The sequence below is a fragment of the Lissotriton helveticus genome, chromosome 6, assembly GCF_964261635.1.
Source record: "Lissotriton helveticus chromosome 6, aLisHel1.1, whole genome shotgun sequence".
Classification (NCBI taxonomy): Eukaryota; Metazoa; Chordata; class Amphibia; order Caudata; family Salamandridae; genus Lissotriton; species Lissotriton helveticus.
In genome coordinates this window covers 1075254826-1075274147 of record NC_136067.1, presented here as the reverse complement: position 1 = coordinate 1075274147, position 19322 = coordinate 1075254826, and the positions used below count along the sequence as shown (strand labels likewise).

At 41.2% G+C, this 19322-nt stretch overlaps 1 protein-coding gene across 1 annotated transcript in view; it reads left to right on the top strand.

Annotated features, from left to right (window-relative positions):
- THBS2 (thrombospondin 2) overlaps window positions 1-19322 on the top strand; it is a 647479-nt gene that overhangs the window by 163215 nt on the left and 464942 nt on the right. The window lies entirely within an intron of this gene.

Here is a 19322-nt window from a genome sequence, read left to right as displayed (position 1 = left end):
ATGACCCATCTACAAAGTAGACAAAATCCGATTCAGACAAAGGTCTGTCTTTGATGTCTTTTCTTGGTTTAGTGTAGAATTCCATGACATCTAAACATTCATGTTCTGTTTCAATGTCATCAACAATTTCAGAATCAGGCAGTAATGTAGAAGGATTCAGATTTAAACATCTTGAAATCGAAACATTATCTGCTCCCAGTATGATTTTCTCATACTTTGTCAATCTGCTACTTGTTAGATGTTGAGTCTTACCTCTTGTCAGTAATATTTCAACTGAATGAGGCACAAAAACTTTCACAGGAAATCCCATTATGATCCCCTCACTTTGTTCGAGGCTGATACTTGTAGCTGCAACTGCTTTCAAACAACCTGGTAATGCTTTTGCAATTGGATCAAGAACTGCAGAGAAGTATGCAATAGGTTTCTTTAAATTTCCGTGTCTCTGAATTAACACAGATAATGCACATCCTTCTCTCTCACTGCAATACAGTTCGAAATCTTTCTCATAATTTGGCATACCTAAAGCAGGAGCTTGGCATAAGCTCTTTTTCAGGTTCTCAAAAGAGTCCATCTCAGCATCATTGAGAATAATTGGATCTTTTACATCTGACTTTGTCAGTCTTTGTAGTGGTTTTGCAATTACTGAAAATCCACTTATCCATTGTCGACAGTAACCAACCATTCCCAAGAACATTCTGACCTGTCTTTGTGTTCTTGGTGGTAACATTGCTTGAATCATTTTTATTCTCTCTATTGTTACTTGTCTTTTTCCCTTTGCAATTCTGTGACCAAGATATTTTACTTCTTGTTTGCAAAACTGTAGTTTTGCTGGGGACACTTTATGTCCTTCTTCTGCAAGGCGATTTAACAGAATTATTGTGTCTGTTACACAATTTTCTCTTGTCTTTGCAGCTATTAACAAATCATCAATATACTGCACTAGCGTAGACCTACCAGGTAAGTCTAGGTCTTCTAATGATCTTTTTAACAATTCGTTAAAAATTGAAGGACTTTCTGTATAGCCCTGAGGAATTCTTGACCATCCGAGGGTCTTACCTTGGAATCTGAAAGCAAAGATTTCATAACTGTCTGGATGTAAGGGAACAGTAAAGAATGCATTGCAAAGGTCTATGACTGTATACCATTCAGCATCATGTGGAATCTGAAATAGAATTACTGCTGGATTTGGAACCACAGGACAACATGGAACGACAATTTGATTAACCTTTCTCAAATCTTGTACGATTCTAAATGTTCCGTTAGACTTTTTAACTCCCATAATTGGTGAATTACAAGAGCTACTTTCCATTTCTTTTAATACACCTTGCTTGATTAATTTTTCAATTATAGGTGTAATACCTTCAATTGTTTCTGTTTTCATTTTATATTGTGGAGTGTTTGGAAATTCTATTCCCTGTTTCAATGTAATTTTTACTGGATCTACGTTTTTCATCAGACCCATCTCATTTCCAGTAAAATCCCATATTTCAGATTTCACTGTTTCTTTGAGTTCTTCAGGTAAATCCTTTTCTTCAAATGCAGGAAACAATTTTGTTTCTTCTGCTTCCATCATCATCATTGTCATTCTGTATAAACCATCTTCCTCCATTGTTTGTAACTCGACTCCATCAGGAGAACAATATATTCTACAATTCATTTTACATAGAATGTCTCTGCCCAATAGATTTACTGGACTACTATTACAAACCACAAATCTGTGTTTATCTCTGTAATTTCCAATTTCAACTGGTACTGGATCAGTTAAGTCAGTTTTAATTTGTTGATTACTTACTCCGACAACTTGGATGGTATCCCCAGAGAGAGGTAGGTTTTCAATTTCCACTGATCTAACAGTAGAACGGGTAGCACCAGTGTCCACTAGAAAAGTGATGTCTACATCATTAACTTTCCCGTTTACAAAAGGACCAGACTGGTCAACCTCAAGAGTGGCTCCACCAACACACTCTTCCTCCTCTCTCGGGCACCGTCAACAATAATCATCAGAATCGCTGTCTTGACTTTCTGCTAATAAAAATTGTTGTGAAGCATTTTGCATTTGAACCCTTTGCTGCTTTTGCTGTTTTTGTGGTTTTATTACCTGTTCTCTTCCCTGAAATCCCACGTTTGCATTATATTTTTGAACTCCCCCACAATTCGGAAAAGGTGGTTGTGGCAATTGGTCTTGACGATTATTCACCTGTTGTTGTTGCTGTTGCTGTAACTGTCGTTGAATATTAAATTCGTTTAACCCCTGTTGTATCTGTAGCTGTCGCTGCAGGTCAACACCATTCTGCATCTGTGGATTCAATAAGGGATTCTTTAAGTTTTTAGGAGGATGAGGACACTCGTCTCTCCAATGTCCAACTTCGCCACAATTAAAACAAGGTAATCTTTGTTTCAGCTCCTCAATCTTTGGGCTAAATTTCTTTGGGAAATTATTACCTTTAAACTTTCCTTGTATCTGGTTTGTATTCCCAGTTTGAACAAAATTAGTGTTCTTATTTCCCATGCTGGCAATCTGTTGCTCAGCCACCTTTACCTGAGCCCACATGGCTTTCTCCTTCAGCTTCTTCTGTTTTACTTCTATTTCATCGCTACAATATTTTGCTTTTCTTAGAATATCATCTACAGATAGTGATTGCCATCCGACAATACTATTTCTGATCATTTCTCCAATTTCAGGTTTTAGTCCATAAACAAATCTATAGACAAAATGGCTCATGTCTTTTTCATCTAATTTTTCATAACCACTGTATTGTTTAAAGATTAACAGTAGTCTTTCATAAAAAGAATGAACTGATTCTTTTTTTTCCTGTTCTGTTCTTTCTATTTTAACCCAATCGACTTCTTTGGGTGGAATTTTGTTTTTCATCCAAACAATTACTTTTTCATAGAAATCCATTACAAGTGGATTTGGAGCACCTGTTTCTTTGATTCGCTCAGGTTCTGTTTTTGGCCAACTAATCGATATTTTGCATTCTGTCCAAAGATCTGATGGAACGACAATGTCAAAAAATCCATCTAAATCAATCCACAGAACTTTTGACACTTTGATAAATCTATCGACTTGCCTGTACCACTCAACTGGTTTTTCCCTCAATTTTGGAAAGTCATTTGTAAATAACAGAATGTCCTGTCTCGACCAAGGGACATGAACATATCCTCCACCTGCAATTTCTCTCATTGGAAATTGTTTTGACAATTTTTCCAATCTTTCATCTTCCTTCTTTTTCGTCCATTTTACTCTCCATTTGTTCAGTTCTCCTAGCTTTTTGATATAGACAATCAAATCTTTAATATGAACTATTCTTCCCATTGAGTTCAAACTCTCAATGTCACTTTCTGAAAAGTCTAATCTGTAATGTTTCGCAAAATTCTTTTGTTTACTCACATCGATTTCAAGTTCTGCTGCTAGATCCTCTAGTTGATCATATTTGTTTTTCGTTTTCCACTGTATGCTTTTGCAAATGAACAGTAGTTCATCATCTCGATAGTAATTTAAACTATCTGGACCAATTGTTCCAATTATTAATTCTTCGATATTCGCTTTTAATTTGGCCACATCAAGTTTTGGTGTGGTTACCCTGACTTCAGGACTCCCTATATCTGATATAGCACCCATTGGTGTTTTTGGAGATAAATCCTCATTAAAGGTTAAATCAGGCATTCTCGATTTAGAAGAGTTTATTTCAGATAAGTCTGAATAAAATTTTTCAGCAGCCTTTTGAATTTCTGTATTTAAAGGAATAGTTAATCCAGTTTTGTTTGTTTCCTTTTGATCAAATACGGGCTGAACAGGACCAATTGTTACTGGAACTGTCACAGCTTCCGTGCCTTTTGTCATTCTTTTTATTAATTCTTCTTTTGATCTTATATATTCATTATAATCAACATCTTCAACATTTCTTGCCTCTCTTGTATAATCTTTTGGAGGTTCTCTTGCTCTTGGAGCCATTGTAAAATGTCTACCTTCATTTCGAGCATTCTCAAATTCTGGTCTTCTAGGAGTTTCAATGATTTCACAATTATTTGGATAAAGTTTAGGAGCTTCATTAATTGGAGGTGCACTCGGTGAAGTTTCAGTAGAAACCACCGGAGTAGACCATGATCTAGGAGGTCTCAAAGGCTGATTCTTTCTAGCAGTTGTATATATTTCTTCCATAACTGCATCCTCAGATTCACTTTCCATAGATTTCCCTGTAGGAGTACCCATTACCATTTCATGAATTAAATACAATCCTTCACTCATGTTTCCCTGTCTCCACATTCGCAATCTATCTTCATGAGTTTCTCTTTTCCAAGATGGATTTTTAGAAGGTCTTTTAATTCCACTAGCTTCTCTTTGTAACTGATACATCTCGTCTTCCCACTCAACTAAAGCTTCAAATTGAGTTGGTCTCGGTTTCGGAACAAGAGCATTCATTTTCTCTCGTAAATTTCTTAAGACTTTTACATTAAATGAACCATCATCAGGCCAAGTTAAAACACCGTCGTTTTTAGTATATCGTTTCCAACTATCGAACCATAAGACAGTATGATATCCATATTCACCTTCCATATACGCTGCAGGTGTTTTATACTTATGAAGTAGTTTACCACCTCGCGTTTCGATTTTCTTGTCAGGTGAAAATAAATTCTTGAACTTCTGAAATAATGTTGGCTTTTTCTCAACATGTTTAAAATGATAACTCATTTTTAAGAGTTAAATCTAATTCACAAAATCGTTCGTAAAATATTTCCGGGATGTTCCGTAAAACAACCAATCCGTGCGCGAAACACACCAACAAGCCAATGACAGTTGAGCTACGTCACTTTTTTGCTCAACCAATAAATTTGGAGTTTTTCCGAAGGACCAATCAGCTCACAGGCCGTCAGAGACTCAAGAGCCAATCAGAATATAGCTTGTGACGTAGGTCACCCAATCCCAGCGCGGCTCTGTGACGTACACAGCAGCTGCGGTTTCTCGTTTCTCACTCCTGATGCTTACCCCTCCTTCACAAAATCTTTTCACAGCGCCATTTTAAGAACACTTTTCAGTGTAAATTAATTCTTAACAATGACTATAAAGACAACATCTGTTCGTTTCACTATTTAGGATAGTTTACATACATTCAAGTATCCACACTTCGGAATAGACGGCGCTATTCACACTAAGGATAATATTCAATTGTCAGTAGAGTAACCTTACCCCACCCTTCTAACACGTATAATTATGAACTCGCTTTGCTCTGAACCCACCGCGAAGTGAAAGTTCTAAGAGTTCCACTTGAACATAAAATACAATTCAAACTCGCACTTTCACACTGAAATTTCCCTAATTTCAAACACACATGAAATCCGTACAGGACTCTCACCTGTTTATAGAAATCATGCACCGTTAGCAAAATAACGACGTTATCCGTACAAGGCTCTCACCTGTTTATAGATATGAAACATGTACCCGTACAGGACTCTAACCTGTTTATAGATAATCATGCACCGACGCTAATTTACCCTTCACTCAAGCTCGGATATAACTAATACTCTCATCACAGTGAGTTTTATGGAAGGCGCTTAGTCCCTATTCTCATGCTGCTTTAATTTCTTAGAAAACCCTCACTTTACAAGATTCGAACCTAGCCCTAAAACTGTGCTGCTCGGCGACAACACTATGGTACACGGCGATACCTCTTGTGATACTCGGCGATATCACTACAAACAGAACAGATGGCTTGCGTGACTAATTTCTCGCCACACAATCTATACCGGTATAGCTTGCAGATAGCACGAAAAACGAACTCAACATGTGTTAAAACATCGATCCTATTTCCATACCATAATACTTTAGTAACCCTTAGCAACCAACATATTACCTTGGTTACCCTTAGCAACCATCAATTTCTGCTACCAGAGAATTGGTCCAGCGGCCTATAGAAAATATATCATAAACAACGCTACCCAACTTCATAACCTATAAACAAAATTCTATACTAAATATGGACCCATTTATAAACCTGACATATTTTGGGCCTACTGAATCAGGTGGTCAATTTAAATCTATATACACATTATCTACAAACTATATACATTTTATACATCTGCGAAAGGAATATTGTCATTAGAATAAAACTTAACCATTTAGATGACCACCATTGTCGACGTGATCTAGCTAATAGTAACCTACACTCCTGAATAACCAAGACCAGCTTGTTTGTCAAAAGTAAGATTTTATTTACTAAATTATGGTATATAAGTTGATAGTTTTATAAATGAATTTTATTTGCAATATAGCAAGCATGATTGTAAAGAAATATGAGAAAATACAATTTAAGCAAGTGAATCAAAATCAAAGTGAATATATAAAGTTTAGCATTTCTAAAACCTAATTCCCTAACTGAGCTAAATAGATAGAAATTAAAGAAAAGTTCTTTGAGGATTCTTACGTGCTCCACGCAAAGTCCGACAGCACATCACCCTCATCGGAAAGTCAGAAAGCAGCAGCCAGCCCATCCCTAAGGGCATGACTTTTTATACCTTTCTATGCTAACTAAACTACGCAAAGGAAAGTTTTCAGAAATCTTCGACGTCCCATTGGCTGAGAGTGACAAGTGACATGTCACCCACTTTTCAAAACTTCCATAAAGTCATATTTCTTAGAGACCATTGTCCCTTCCGAGTGCAACCAGGAGCTTCCTGAGTTTGCAACAAATGTATAAAGTCATTCTAGCAGCGTCCATTGACTTTCAATTGACTTCCGCGGATGCCAAGTTAAGGACTGACAAAATGTTCTTTTTCGACCTTGGCCATGTCCGACAGAATGATGACAGCACATTAGTTTTTGCTTTGTGAACGCAGCTTTTGACGAATAATTTATTTCAGAATGGGCGTCTTGTGACTTTTGCAGAATTACATGTCAGCTCTTTTCTGCGACTCAAGTGACTAGGCCCAAAAGCAGGCAATTTATGATTTCTAGTATAAAACAAACACAAGAAAAGTATTAATGTAAGAAATAATGTAGATTCTGTATCCACCCCAAGATTTACTAATTAATTAACCCACCCGATTAATCAAAATGTTACCTAGCCAAAGCAAACAAATAAAGCAGCGTTTATATCTACCAGTCTCCGTTTTTCCATGAGACTCATATGCACCTAGAATAGTAGAAATGACATCACACAGATAAGGAAAAGCAAAACAAGCACATGCTTCTTTTAAGTTTGCAGCAGTTAGTAATGACAAAAACGAAAACAATAAATTATTTTATTATTTTGCACGAACAAAAAGATGCAACAATTATGCACGTTTATGAGCACACATATTAGTCCCCCCATGTGTAAAGTTTAATCTAAGTTGTATTAGCACAACATATCACAAATCATTAATATTATTATTCATGTTATGGAAATGTGACTTCACGAGATTAAACAAAATTTTGTTTTCTATCTCGCTCCATCAAGGGCAGCAGGGAGTGAGAGCCGGGTGAGGTGACAGAGGGCAGCAAGGAGTGAGAGCTGGGTGAGGTGAGACAGATAGAGATAGCGACAGATAAATACATATAGAGACAGGCAGAGACAGATAGAGACAGATAGAGGCAGAGACAGACAGCAATAGAGACAGCGATAGAGACAGACAGAGAGAGAGAGACAGACAGACAGAGAGAGAGACAGACAGAGAGAGACAGACAGAGAGAGGGAGACAGACATAGGAAGGGATGGAGACAGACAGAGAGAGACAGACAGAGGGAAAGAGGGAGACAGACAGAGAGAGACAGACAGAGGGAAAGAGGGAGACAGACAGAGGGAGACAGACAGAGGGAGACAGACAGAGGGAGACAGACAGACAGAGGGAGATAGACAGAGGGAGGGAGACAGACAGAGGGAGATAGACAGAGGGAGGGAGACAGACAGAGGGAGACAGACAGAGGGAGGGAGGCAGAGGGAGACAGACAGAGGGAGGGAAACAGACAGAGGGAGTGAGACAGACAGACAGAGGGAGGGAGACAGACAGACAGAGGGAGGGAGACAGACAGACAGAGGGCGGGAGACAGAAAGACAGAGGGAGACAGGGAGGGAGGGAGGGAGGGAGACAGATAGAGGGAGGGAGGGAGACAGAGGGAAGGAGGGAGGGAGACAGAGGGAGGGAGGGAGATGGAGGGAGGGAGTGAGGGAGACAGAGGGAGGGAGTGAGGGAGACAAAGGGAGGGAGGGAGACAGAGGGAGAGAGGGAGGGAGACAGAGGGAGACAGACAGAGGGAGACAACACAGACAGACAGACAGACAGAGACAGACAGACAGACAGACAGGAGAAAGACAGACAGAGGGAGGGAGACAACACAGACAGACAGACAGACAGAGACAGACAGACAGGGAGGGAGAAAGACAGACAGAGGGAGGGAGACAGAAAGACAGAGGGAGACAGAAAGACAGAAAGACAGAGGGAGACAGAAATACAGAGGGAGACAGAAAGAGGGAGGGAGACAGAAAGAGGGAGGGAGACAGAAAGACAGAGTCAGACAGAGTCAGGCAGAGGGAGGGAAACAGACAGAGGGAGGTAGACAGAAAGACAGAGTCAGACAGAGTCAGGCAGAGGGAGGGAAACAGACAGAGGGATGGAGGGAGACAGACAGAGGGAGGAAGGGAGACAGACAGAGGGAGGGAGGGAGGGAAACAGAGGGAGGGAGGGAGACAGAGAGAGGGATGGAGACAGACAGAGGGAGGGAGGGAGTGAGACAGAGGGAGGGAGACAGAGGGAGAGAGGGAGGGAGACAGACAGAGGGAGGGAGACAGAGGGAGGGAGGGAGACAGACAGGGAGGGAGACAGACAGAGGGAGGGAGGGAGGGAGACAGAGGGAGGGAGAAGGGAGACAGAGGGAGGGAGGGAGACAGACAGTGGGCAGACGGAGGAAGGGAGACAGAGGGAGATGGACAGTGGGACACAGTTAGAGGAAGACAGATGGAGGGAGACGGAGAGAGGGAAGGAAAGAGAGGGAGGGAGACAGAGAGAAAGAGAGGTAAGAGAGAGAGACAGAGGGAGAGTGACAGAGGGAAACAGAGAGAGAGGGAAGGAGGGAGCGAGAGATAGAAGGAGGGAGACAGAGGGAGGGAGACAGAGAGAGGGAAGGAAAGAGAGGGAGGGAGACAGAGAGAAAGAGAGGTAAGACAGAGAGAGACAGAGGGAAACAGAGAGAGAAGGAGGGAGCGAGAGAGATAGAAGGAGGGAGACAGAGGGAGGGAGAGATAGGGAGAGAGAGAGAGAGAGAGAGAGAAAGAGAGATGTGTGTGTATGCTGGTCTGTTGGCTCAGTGGATGAACGCGTCAGCTGCAGGGGCCTGTGTTCAACTTCATGGTCACAGTTTTTTTCTTTCTAGCCCCTTCCCCCTCCCCCACTGACCCCACCTCCACCGGTGCGGCCCTCGGCCACAAACCACACTGTAAATTTGGCCCCCGAGAGAAAGTTTGTGAGTACCCATGATCTAGATGCAGCATACATCAATATAATACAAGGAAGTCCGAATAGCAGACACAAAGCCAAGTTTTTGAAAGATTATAGTTGGAAAATCATGATGGTTCTCCTGAAGGGAAATTCCCTAATGCTTAGATAGTTTCAGACGTGGAGTCGGGGGAAGGTTAAATAGCAGGCTTCAGCAAATGAAGCGTCTAAGGCAAAGCCAAAGGAAGGTTTCAATCAGACAATGGAGAAATGTGCTTGCCCGAAAGATTATTTTTATAATCAGAAATAAGATAAGCATAGGGTCTCAAGAAAGGCAGAGGCACATCTGCCTTCAAAGGTAGACCGGAGCAAATCTGACTTTCTCACAAAGTGATGCACATTTAAAACATAACATTGTATATTCTGGAAACATCTTATGATTCCCACCAAGCAGGAGCCAATCTAAACTAAGCATTCACAAACTCCTGGCGATGGCCCTTTTCCCATGAGTCAAACAATGGAAGCTTTTAGCGCCGTGTCCTTCATAGATATCATACAAGATATGATACAGCTCAGCTAGTCGGGCTTACACACAGGTGTTAAGATATACTTTTCAGCTCGTTAAAAGATATTCATTAAGTAGGAGTTTGTTTTTTTAAGCAACCCTGTTATAAGTGTCTTAATAAATTGGGCTTTGCTCCAAATCCTCGGGTTTTGGCATTGATCCACCCCAGTAATTCCTCTGTAACGCTCTCTTGATGAAAAGTGACACCAAATGTCACAAAGTAGATTTTGCACTGTGGAAACCTCACCTTTCCAGTCCAAATCACCTTTTGCATTGGACAGTAAATAGCATATTTTACATTGCTCGAGTCCCAGTGAAAAGCCTTCGTAATATGGGTCTGAGCTCTTTCGTTAGCCGGTTCCAAAACTCTGTTGCATGCCCTAAGCAGGACATTCTACTCAGGCACAAGAGCTTTGAATCAAACGACCCAGCCAGTGTGGAGCATGATGGGTCAGAGACATATTGTCAAGCATGCATACATCAAAAGGTTGTTTCAAGTCTAGAGAAGGCGTAAAGCAGGTCCACCGTACAGTCTTTTGGTGTTGTTTAAGTGTGACATACCAAAGGCAGTAGTATCCTGCAACCTGTGTGGGACCACTAAATGTGGGAGGGTACAACATGAAGTTGCATGATGTAGAATTAACCCTTTGACAACTATTTCATCTTTTATACAATGCTTATGTTGAAGTTCAGGATTACTTCTAGGATCCTCACCTTGGCCGAGGCCGTTGTTATTTGCCCAGGTCCCGTAGACAACATTTTGGATGCATGTGTCTTGTAGGCTGTGGATTGGATGTTGCCTAAAAACTCTATACTATCAGTATCAAGAAGCTAAGTAGAGAGGGCTGACTCACAGAAATTTGGAAAAAGGTACGTAAAATACAAGCATCTGCATATGCATAGCTTGCAAATGTTGCCAATTCGCGCACTTTTGTTTGTGACTTCTTCACAGTGTAAGCATTGACTATAAAAAGGATGTATGATGCTAGCAATGGTAGTGGCATTGCACGAATTATACACTCATTAGGGCTGTGAGTAACTTTTATTCTGATTGTGGAGAAAGGAAATATTGAACAATTCCAAGCCTCTGGGTATTAATCAGATTTTCCTGATTTTCACAGATAGAGTGATGCCTAGTTAGTCTTACCTTGCCATGGCCATGTACTGTTTTAGGGGCTGTTACTTTGATAGCAGAAAATGTTGATATGGAAGGCTGCACCCTCTCATGAATGAGCACAAGTAAGTTGCAGGGACCCCATTAAGGATACTGAGGGGATCGTGAAAGTTTCGCAGACAAATTTTATGGGAAAACTAGATAGGCGCAGAATCCCTTTAGGTGAGTTTATTCATTTTATTTTGTTATTCATATGCTATTTATGGCATCACACCTTTTTCAAGTGCATATCGCCCTCAAGCCTGAATAAAGGTTTGTGAGTTGCCATTATTAGATCTAGAATTCATGTGAAAGCCCAACCTAAACGCACACACATACGTATATATGCCCCAACGCCTCTAAATGGCCATCTATACAGTACACAGATAATACTATGGTACTCTTCGCGGTTTGCTAAAGGTGCACCAGGGGCATCGAGCTCAGGGGCGCTCCAGGAAACCAGCCCCCATAAATATTTGTATGTATTTACTGAACACTAGAAGAATGCCCTGCCCTCCTCTGCACACAATCGAAGGCTGCTGGAGAGAAGAGTCTAGCTGAACTCAACCCCTAGCCTAGCAGACAATCACTCCTTCTACAGGTCTGCAAGGAATTAAAGACCATTCCATCTGGAGTTTTCTTTTTATCTATGACTGTTTGTACATCACACTGGTATGATTTACTTTGCTAGAGTGTGAAGGAGGTGAAAGTAAAGAGGTGTTCAAGTCATGCCATCTTTTCATACTGCCGGATTTCAGGAGGCTGAATTGTGACCAGGGGAAGGCTCAGTAAACACAGGTGGCATGCAGGCTGAGTCAAGGTTGTCGTTTGTGCTATAAGTGTGGATATTTGTCTGCTATTCTTTCACTGCTATTCAGTAACAACTTGAGATATTGCATATACAAGTTTTATATGCTGTTTTTACAGGCAGCAATACAAGACTCCAAGATGACTTATGTTAAATAGGACCCCTTTAGCCAGCCTTGGTTCTTAAGCAAACAGCACTGTGCATGTTTTTGGATATTTTCTACACTGAAAGCACAACTACATGTCTCAAATGCAGCATACTTTCAGAAAAAAAGTCAGGGCAAGCTACGTGACAGACCTACTTGGCAGCAATGGGTGTGCATAACTTCCCCAAAAGAGTATTCCGAGAGCTAGTGCTCACAAGGGGCCTCATTTATGAGGCCATGCGTCACTTTTACGCCGCCGGTGCGTCACTTTTTGTGACGCACCAGCAGCGTAAAAAATGTGCCTTGTTGCACCTTATTTACAAAGTGACGCCTCTAGGGAGATGCGTCACTTTGTAAACCCCTGCGCTACATTATACCTACGCCAGGTATGATGTATGCAGGGGGGCGTTCTGACGCAAGAAAGGGTCATAGAAGTAACGCAGTGAAATCTATGTGATTTCACTGCGCCACTTCTAAGACACAAATGCGTCAATTTCTTACACCTGCCTCACAGCAGGCGTAAGACTGACGCAGGCTCTTTGACATGGGACTTGCCCCATGTGAAAGGATACATTGCTGGAGTTGCGTCACTTTTGTGACACACTCCAGCAATGTGTCACTTTTGCGCCGTACAGACACGTCAGAAATACTGACGTATCTGTAACTCATTGCGCCATGATGCGTCATACTGTAAATATGACGCATCATTGGTCTCGCAAAGAGGGCGCAGTGAAGTGACGCATCGCTGTTTTCACGCAGCGATGCGTCATTTCTCATAAATGAGGCCCCAGGATTCTAAGGGCTTCTGGGAAGTCATAAATCATCCTTTTCTTACAGACGCTGTTAGAAATATGGAATCAACAATAACAGGGGAAACCTGGGTAGACCATTTTTCGAATATATTTAATCCAAAAAGTGTATCCATGCAAGACAAAAAAGATAATATAACTATTAACTTGGAAACTGCGTATCAATTGAGCTCATCTATGTCTGTCAGTGAGGTCGAAGTGGCATTGACAAAGGGTACTAGCCCCAGGGCCAGATGGGGTACCCCTAGATATGTTTAAAGGCAATCCCCAATTATGGGCTCCATTGATGACAATTTTTTTTAAATCAATAATAGCGGGTCACATCCCTAATACATGGAAAGAGTCTGTGGTGGTATCAATATACAAAAAAAAGGCAGCAGGAATGAACCACGCATGAACCTTCTCTTGTCTTACCTAATACAGCGATGGATAGACCCCCGGTGGTTTCTACCGGCATAAATGTCCTAAGTCTCCATCAGATTAAGGACTCTGATAATAATAGGACAGAGACCGTTGCCCCCTCGGTGTGTTCGCGTACGCGTGCACCCGTTCTTTTGCCACCTGAAATTCTACCACCTCAGTCAAACGACCGTCTTCATGCTATAAATCTGAGCTTTTCAATCTTGTATTGGAACGTTGCAGGCCTACGCGCTAAAAAGTCTTTCCAGCCGTGGTTGGACACGGTAAACGAACATCAAATAGTCTGTCTTCAAGAGACATGGTCAACTATCCCATATCATCTAGTGGGTTATAAAACATTTCACATCCCAGCCAGTCAGGGTGTTCTGGGTAGACCAAAGGGTGGCCTGGTAGTTTATGTTGCCAATACTTTGTCTCCATTAACGATATGTAGGTCCAAAGAAGACCCGAGCTATCAAATCCTACAATTAAATTTTAACAAAAACAGTACTTATTTTTTGGTTAATTTTTATAATAATCTCGGAACATTGGATTGTATAAATATTTTTAATGAAATTACCACTTTTTTAATAACCTTGCCTAATAAGCTTCAGACAATCCCAGTATACGTGGTCTGGGGTGGTGATTTTAATCTTCCATTATGCACTAACTACAAAAATGGAAACTGCGGTCTACTGGATGAGCACGGTAGTCCACTGTCCCACTTTGCACATTCTATCTGCGAGAACAAACTAAATGAGTCCCTCTTCACATTAGAGCTTGATTTTGCAAATGATCTAGTAGAACCTCCAACTGATTTTTTACCAACCTTTCACGGCAGGGGGTTCTCAACTACTATCGATTACATCGTGTCCTCCCAGAGTTTGAAGGGCCAAGTGGAAAATTTCCATACCGGAACCGATGTCAGTAGCGACCATTTCCCCATTAGTGTTACAGTAGTACCCAAAAATGTCGCTTTACACTCTAACATCACCAGCCAGTTAACACAAACCTCTCTAACTATGAATAAGGTGAACGGGTACACTGTTAAATGGGCAAAGATAGAGCCAGCCGTAATTACTGAGAGGGTTCTTGTAAAAGCTAGACCTTGGGTTCTTGACTGTTTAACTCCAGATTCCACTCCACAAGTAATCATGGCCAGCTTTCAGAAAATTTTGGCGGCAATCAGGGGGGAGTTTACACGCAAGCTTAAAAATAAAAAGTGTACTACTGAGAGATGGTTTAATACGAAGTGTCGAAAGGCTCTTTCCAATCTAAAGACAGCCCTCCGTAGAACCAAGAGGGATATTTCGGAAATTTCCAACTTAAGGAAACTTTACAACATAGCCAGAGTGGAACGCAGGAGAGAAATCAAGCAAAACCTCTGGTCACAGTTACATGATAGCTGCCATAATAAAGACAGCGCCCTCTTTTGGCGAGTTATTAGATCTCCCTTCTTGGTTGACTCTTCGACGGGGCAGCATTTAGATGTTGCAGTGACAGCAGATGAATGGGTCTCCTATTTCTCCAAATTCTTTGGTAATTCCCAAGTAGATTCCCCTGGGGAAGACCAGAGCGGAGGTAGTAACTCGGAGAGTAACAGCTACCCGATTAACACCTACTTCAACCATGCGGAGGTCGCTAAAGCTCTCAAAGCATCTAAACCCGGCAAAGCACCTGGGCCAGATGGTGTTCCGCTGGACTTTTTCCTTCACAACTTTGAACTGTGGTCTCCACTTCTTACCCAGGTCTTGGCTGCAGCAACAACAATTGGGTTGATAGATTCATGGTCGACATCGATCCTGCTCCCCATTTTAAAAAAAGGCAACCACCCCGCCTGCTACAGGCCTATCTCCCTTCTGGACTCCATGGGCAAAGTTGCGGGTCGGGTGGTATTGGATCGACTTCAAGCTTGGGCCCAAACCAATAACATCATGACCGACCTGCAATATGGTTTCCAGAAGGGCCTTGGGACTGTGGAGCAGGCCTTGAATCTTGCCCTCCTGATCGGGAAGTATGTGGGAGCCAAAGGAGGAAATATCTTTCTCGTGTACGTTGACCTCAGTGCAGCGTTTGACTGTGTCCTGCATTGCAAACTCTGGGCTATCCTTAGGGATCTTGGGGTCGACCATGCCCTGATTGTTTTCCTTCGAGAACTTTATTCCGACGCAACGGCGTGCGTCAGATTTGGAGTTAATGGCGATCTTTCGCCTTCTTTTTCCATTGGAAAGGGGGTAAGGCAGGGATGTGTACTGGCTCCCTTCCTGTTTAATCTTTACACCAACGGTCTTGAACTGGCCATGCTAGAAGGGAGCCAGGATTTACCCCAGATAAACCACCGCCCAATACCAACACTGCTATATGCAGATGACTCGGTCATCCTTGCCAAGACACTGAATCAACTTCAAAAGCAACGTAATAAATATTGCTCTTTTATGGGTTCTCTTGGCCTTAAAGTCAACATAAAAAAGACCTTTACTATGCATATTGGCCCCAAGGTCAAGAATCCCAAACCAATTTTTGTTGAACAGACGAGGCTGGAAAAAACTTCTGCTTACCCGTATTTAGGCATATTGGTGGACGACTCCTTAAGCTGGCGACAGGCCACAGCTAGCAGAAAACTTCTCTTCCAGCGAGCAACAACGGCCCTGGTCTCCTTTTCCAGGAAACTTGGCAAACCTGCACCCACGGAATGGCTCAAGATTTACTACGCAAAGTGCCACAGTGTGGCCACCTATGGTGCGGGAGTTTGGGGTTATGGTCCAATAGATCCAATCCAGACGATAGAGAATGGGTTCGTCAAGTATCTGTTGGCACTCCCACAAAGCGCCCCGACTTACGCTTCCCATGATGAGCTAGGCATGGACTACATCATCGATTCCATACGATCTCAACCGATCCTTTTATGGCACCGCATATGGACAAAAGCTGAGTGCCATTTAACACGTTCTCTGATTAAGGACTGTATGGATTTAACAGATTGGCGAGGGATTCCATGGCTGGTTTATGTGGGGAACTTCTTTAGAGACCTTGGACGTAGCTCCTTCTTCGATGACCCACCCAGCATGGAGGACATTTCGAGAAAGGAGCTAAAAAGGATTTGTCTGGGTCACCTAAGAGAACTTCGTGGCTCAATTGAGATCTTAAAACCCTCTAACTCCCAAATTTGTGCAGTTCAGACCGATAAAGGTAGGCAACCATATTTGACGTTTTATCTGTCCAACTATGAGAAATATCTCCTGACAAGATTCCGTTTCAATTCATTTTATCGATTAGTTTCCTTTCCTCAAATACAGAACTGGTCGAATGACTTTATTACCTGTCCTTGTGACGGTGTATCTATCCAGTCAACAATTCATATTATTTTCTTTTGTATATTTTATAAATTACCTCGAAAAACCTGGCTCTTACCACTCCTTCGCTCAACTGGCCTAAGCTCCTGTCATCCAGCATTTATCTCCTTACAGCTCTTGGACTCAGTACATTTTGCAAAGTGCATAGCTACCTTTTTAAAAGCTAGTATTAAGATACGTCATGCTCTTGATTGATCAATTCTTTTACATGTACTCGTATTTTATTTCTATGCAAGATAATTTTCCGCTTTTGATTTTGCTAGTAATATTTTTGTCCTTTTACATATTGGGTAGATTTACTCTTTACCTTTTGATTCATATTTTGCTGTAACTTTCCTTTTTAACTGATTGTTTTATCTATGTACTTTTTATGGTTGCAAAATAAGTGGTAACCGAATAAAAGATTATGAAACGATCCTGTATGCTACAGGCCTATATCCCTAATTGATGCACCATATAAAGCGCTGGGGAGAGTAATTCTCGCCCGTCTGGAAACTTGGGCCAATGACTCTTGTCTTATAACGCAATCACAATATGGTTTCCGGAAGGGGATGGGAATGAACAAACAGTGTCTCAATCTATCCCTAGTTATGGATAAGTACATGAAGGCCAAGGGTGGGTCGACTCACCTGGCCTTCACGGACTTATGCAGCGCTTTTGACACAGTTTACAGGGGGAAGCTGAGGACATTAATGGAAAAAATGGGCTTCAAGGAGGCACTCATTACCATGTTACAAAGGTTGCACTCGACAATCTGTGTCTCCATACATTATGGACCAGGGGGTAAAAAAACTAGGCCTATAGCGTTCACAGAGGGTGTTAGACAGGGATGCATTTTGGCTCCCTTTTTATTTCTCCTATACACAAATGGGGTAGAGACAGTTTTATTAGAACAGTATTTGGACTATCCGATTATAGGAGGTAAGCCAGTTCCCCTCCTTTCATATGCGGATGATACGGTACTGATGACTTAACTGCTAATAGCCTTCAAAAGCTTTGATTGGTTTCACTGATTTTATGATGGCATTGGATCTTAAAGATAATTTTGGCTAGTCTTTTATCATGGTGTGTGGCCCAAAACAAACAAAAACTAGAAAATGTGTGGTAAAAGAAAAGATTATAGATAAGGTATCTAACTTTACTTATTTGGGAAATGTTTTTAAACAATAAATTGAATTGGGACTACCTGATTGCAGCGAGGGCCCTACATACTAGTAGAATTATAGAGGGTTTGTTCTGCTTTGCATGTAAGCTGGGACATAAGCCAGTTGCAGAAATACTTATTGTTGAGAAGTATACAAGACAACAGGTAACTGTGAAGACTTCTTTATTTGACCATCCACTCTCCAACTATGCTCCACCTCACTCAACATTCTAAGGTAAGCTTCTTCAGAAGATTCCATTGTGAAAAGAGGGAAGGGGTGGCGGAATGTTCCATATATAAAGTAATTAATACAACACTTATTTTATATAAAGCTAAATTCCGGTCAGTTACAACCTATGGGACAGGAGTATGGGGCAATCAAAAAAGCAGCCAGCTACAAATCCTGGAAAATAAATTTCGAAAAAGATTACTGATGGTCCCTATCAGTTCGCCTACAAAATTATGTCACTCTGAATTGGGAGTGGATTATGTTGAAGACCGAATACAAATTGCCCCATTGATCTTATGGGGGAAAGTGTGGTCCTCAGAGGATTTGTCATTTACTAGAGCGATTATTAAGGATTGTATGAGTTTGGATAAGGCATTGTCTATCTCTTGGCTCTGTTATGTTAAAAACGTATTTAATAATATTGGTCTGGGAAACTATTATGATAATCCCGAAAGTATACAATCTAATATGAAATTAACTATAAAAAAATGCTTATTACAACACAATAAGAATGCCCAACTTGGCAGACGAGTCCTTAATTTATAGGCAGACAAGAGGTCTGGAATTCTACTTATCCTTTACCACCCATACACAATCACGCCTCCTCCTGACTAGGTTTCGTATCGGTACTCTGCACTTTCTTGTGGCTTTTCCTAAACAGGCAAGTTGTTGTGAGAAGCTGACTCCCTGTTTACGTAATAACTCTGCCTAAATAAAGCACAATGCACTTTATGCTATTTTGTACATTATATAAAGACAGAAGAGCTTGTTTTATTAGGCAAATCCTGAAGGAAATGTGTCCTTGTTCTCATCAAGAGGGCTTTAATTCATTTGCCATCTGCTATCGTTTGCGTTGCTTAATTTTATCAGAACTGCTCTATCAATTAGAAAACGTTATGAATTGTGTTAGTGAAACATGGCCGTGTGACTATAGGCTTTAAATCCATCCTGTAATTATTGGAGGGACAGAGAATATGCTGAGTGTTTAAAATCATGTGTTAACTTTTTTAAATTGTGAATTTATATATTATCTACCCTAAATGTTGTATAGAAAGTTTTAAAGAAGTTTTATTTGCGATGTATCCTTTTATGATTCAATTAATTGAATAAAGTTATATTGATGATGATGATGAGTATATCAATAGATTATAATGTAGTTATCTAATCCACAGTTGTATTAGTTCCGGTTATAAGTCATGCATATTAACATGTATCATGCAGATGTGAATGTTCAAACTGAGAAAATGTGAAGTAAGCTTCCCTGGGTAGGCATGTACTGAGGCTACAACACTGTATCCCTACAGAAAAG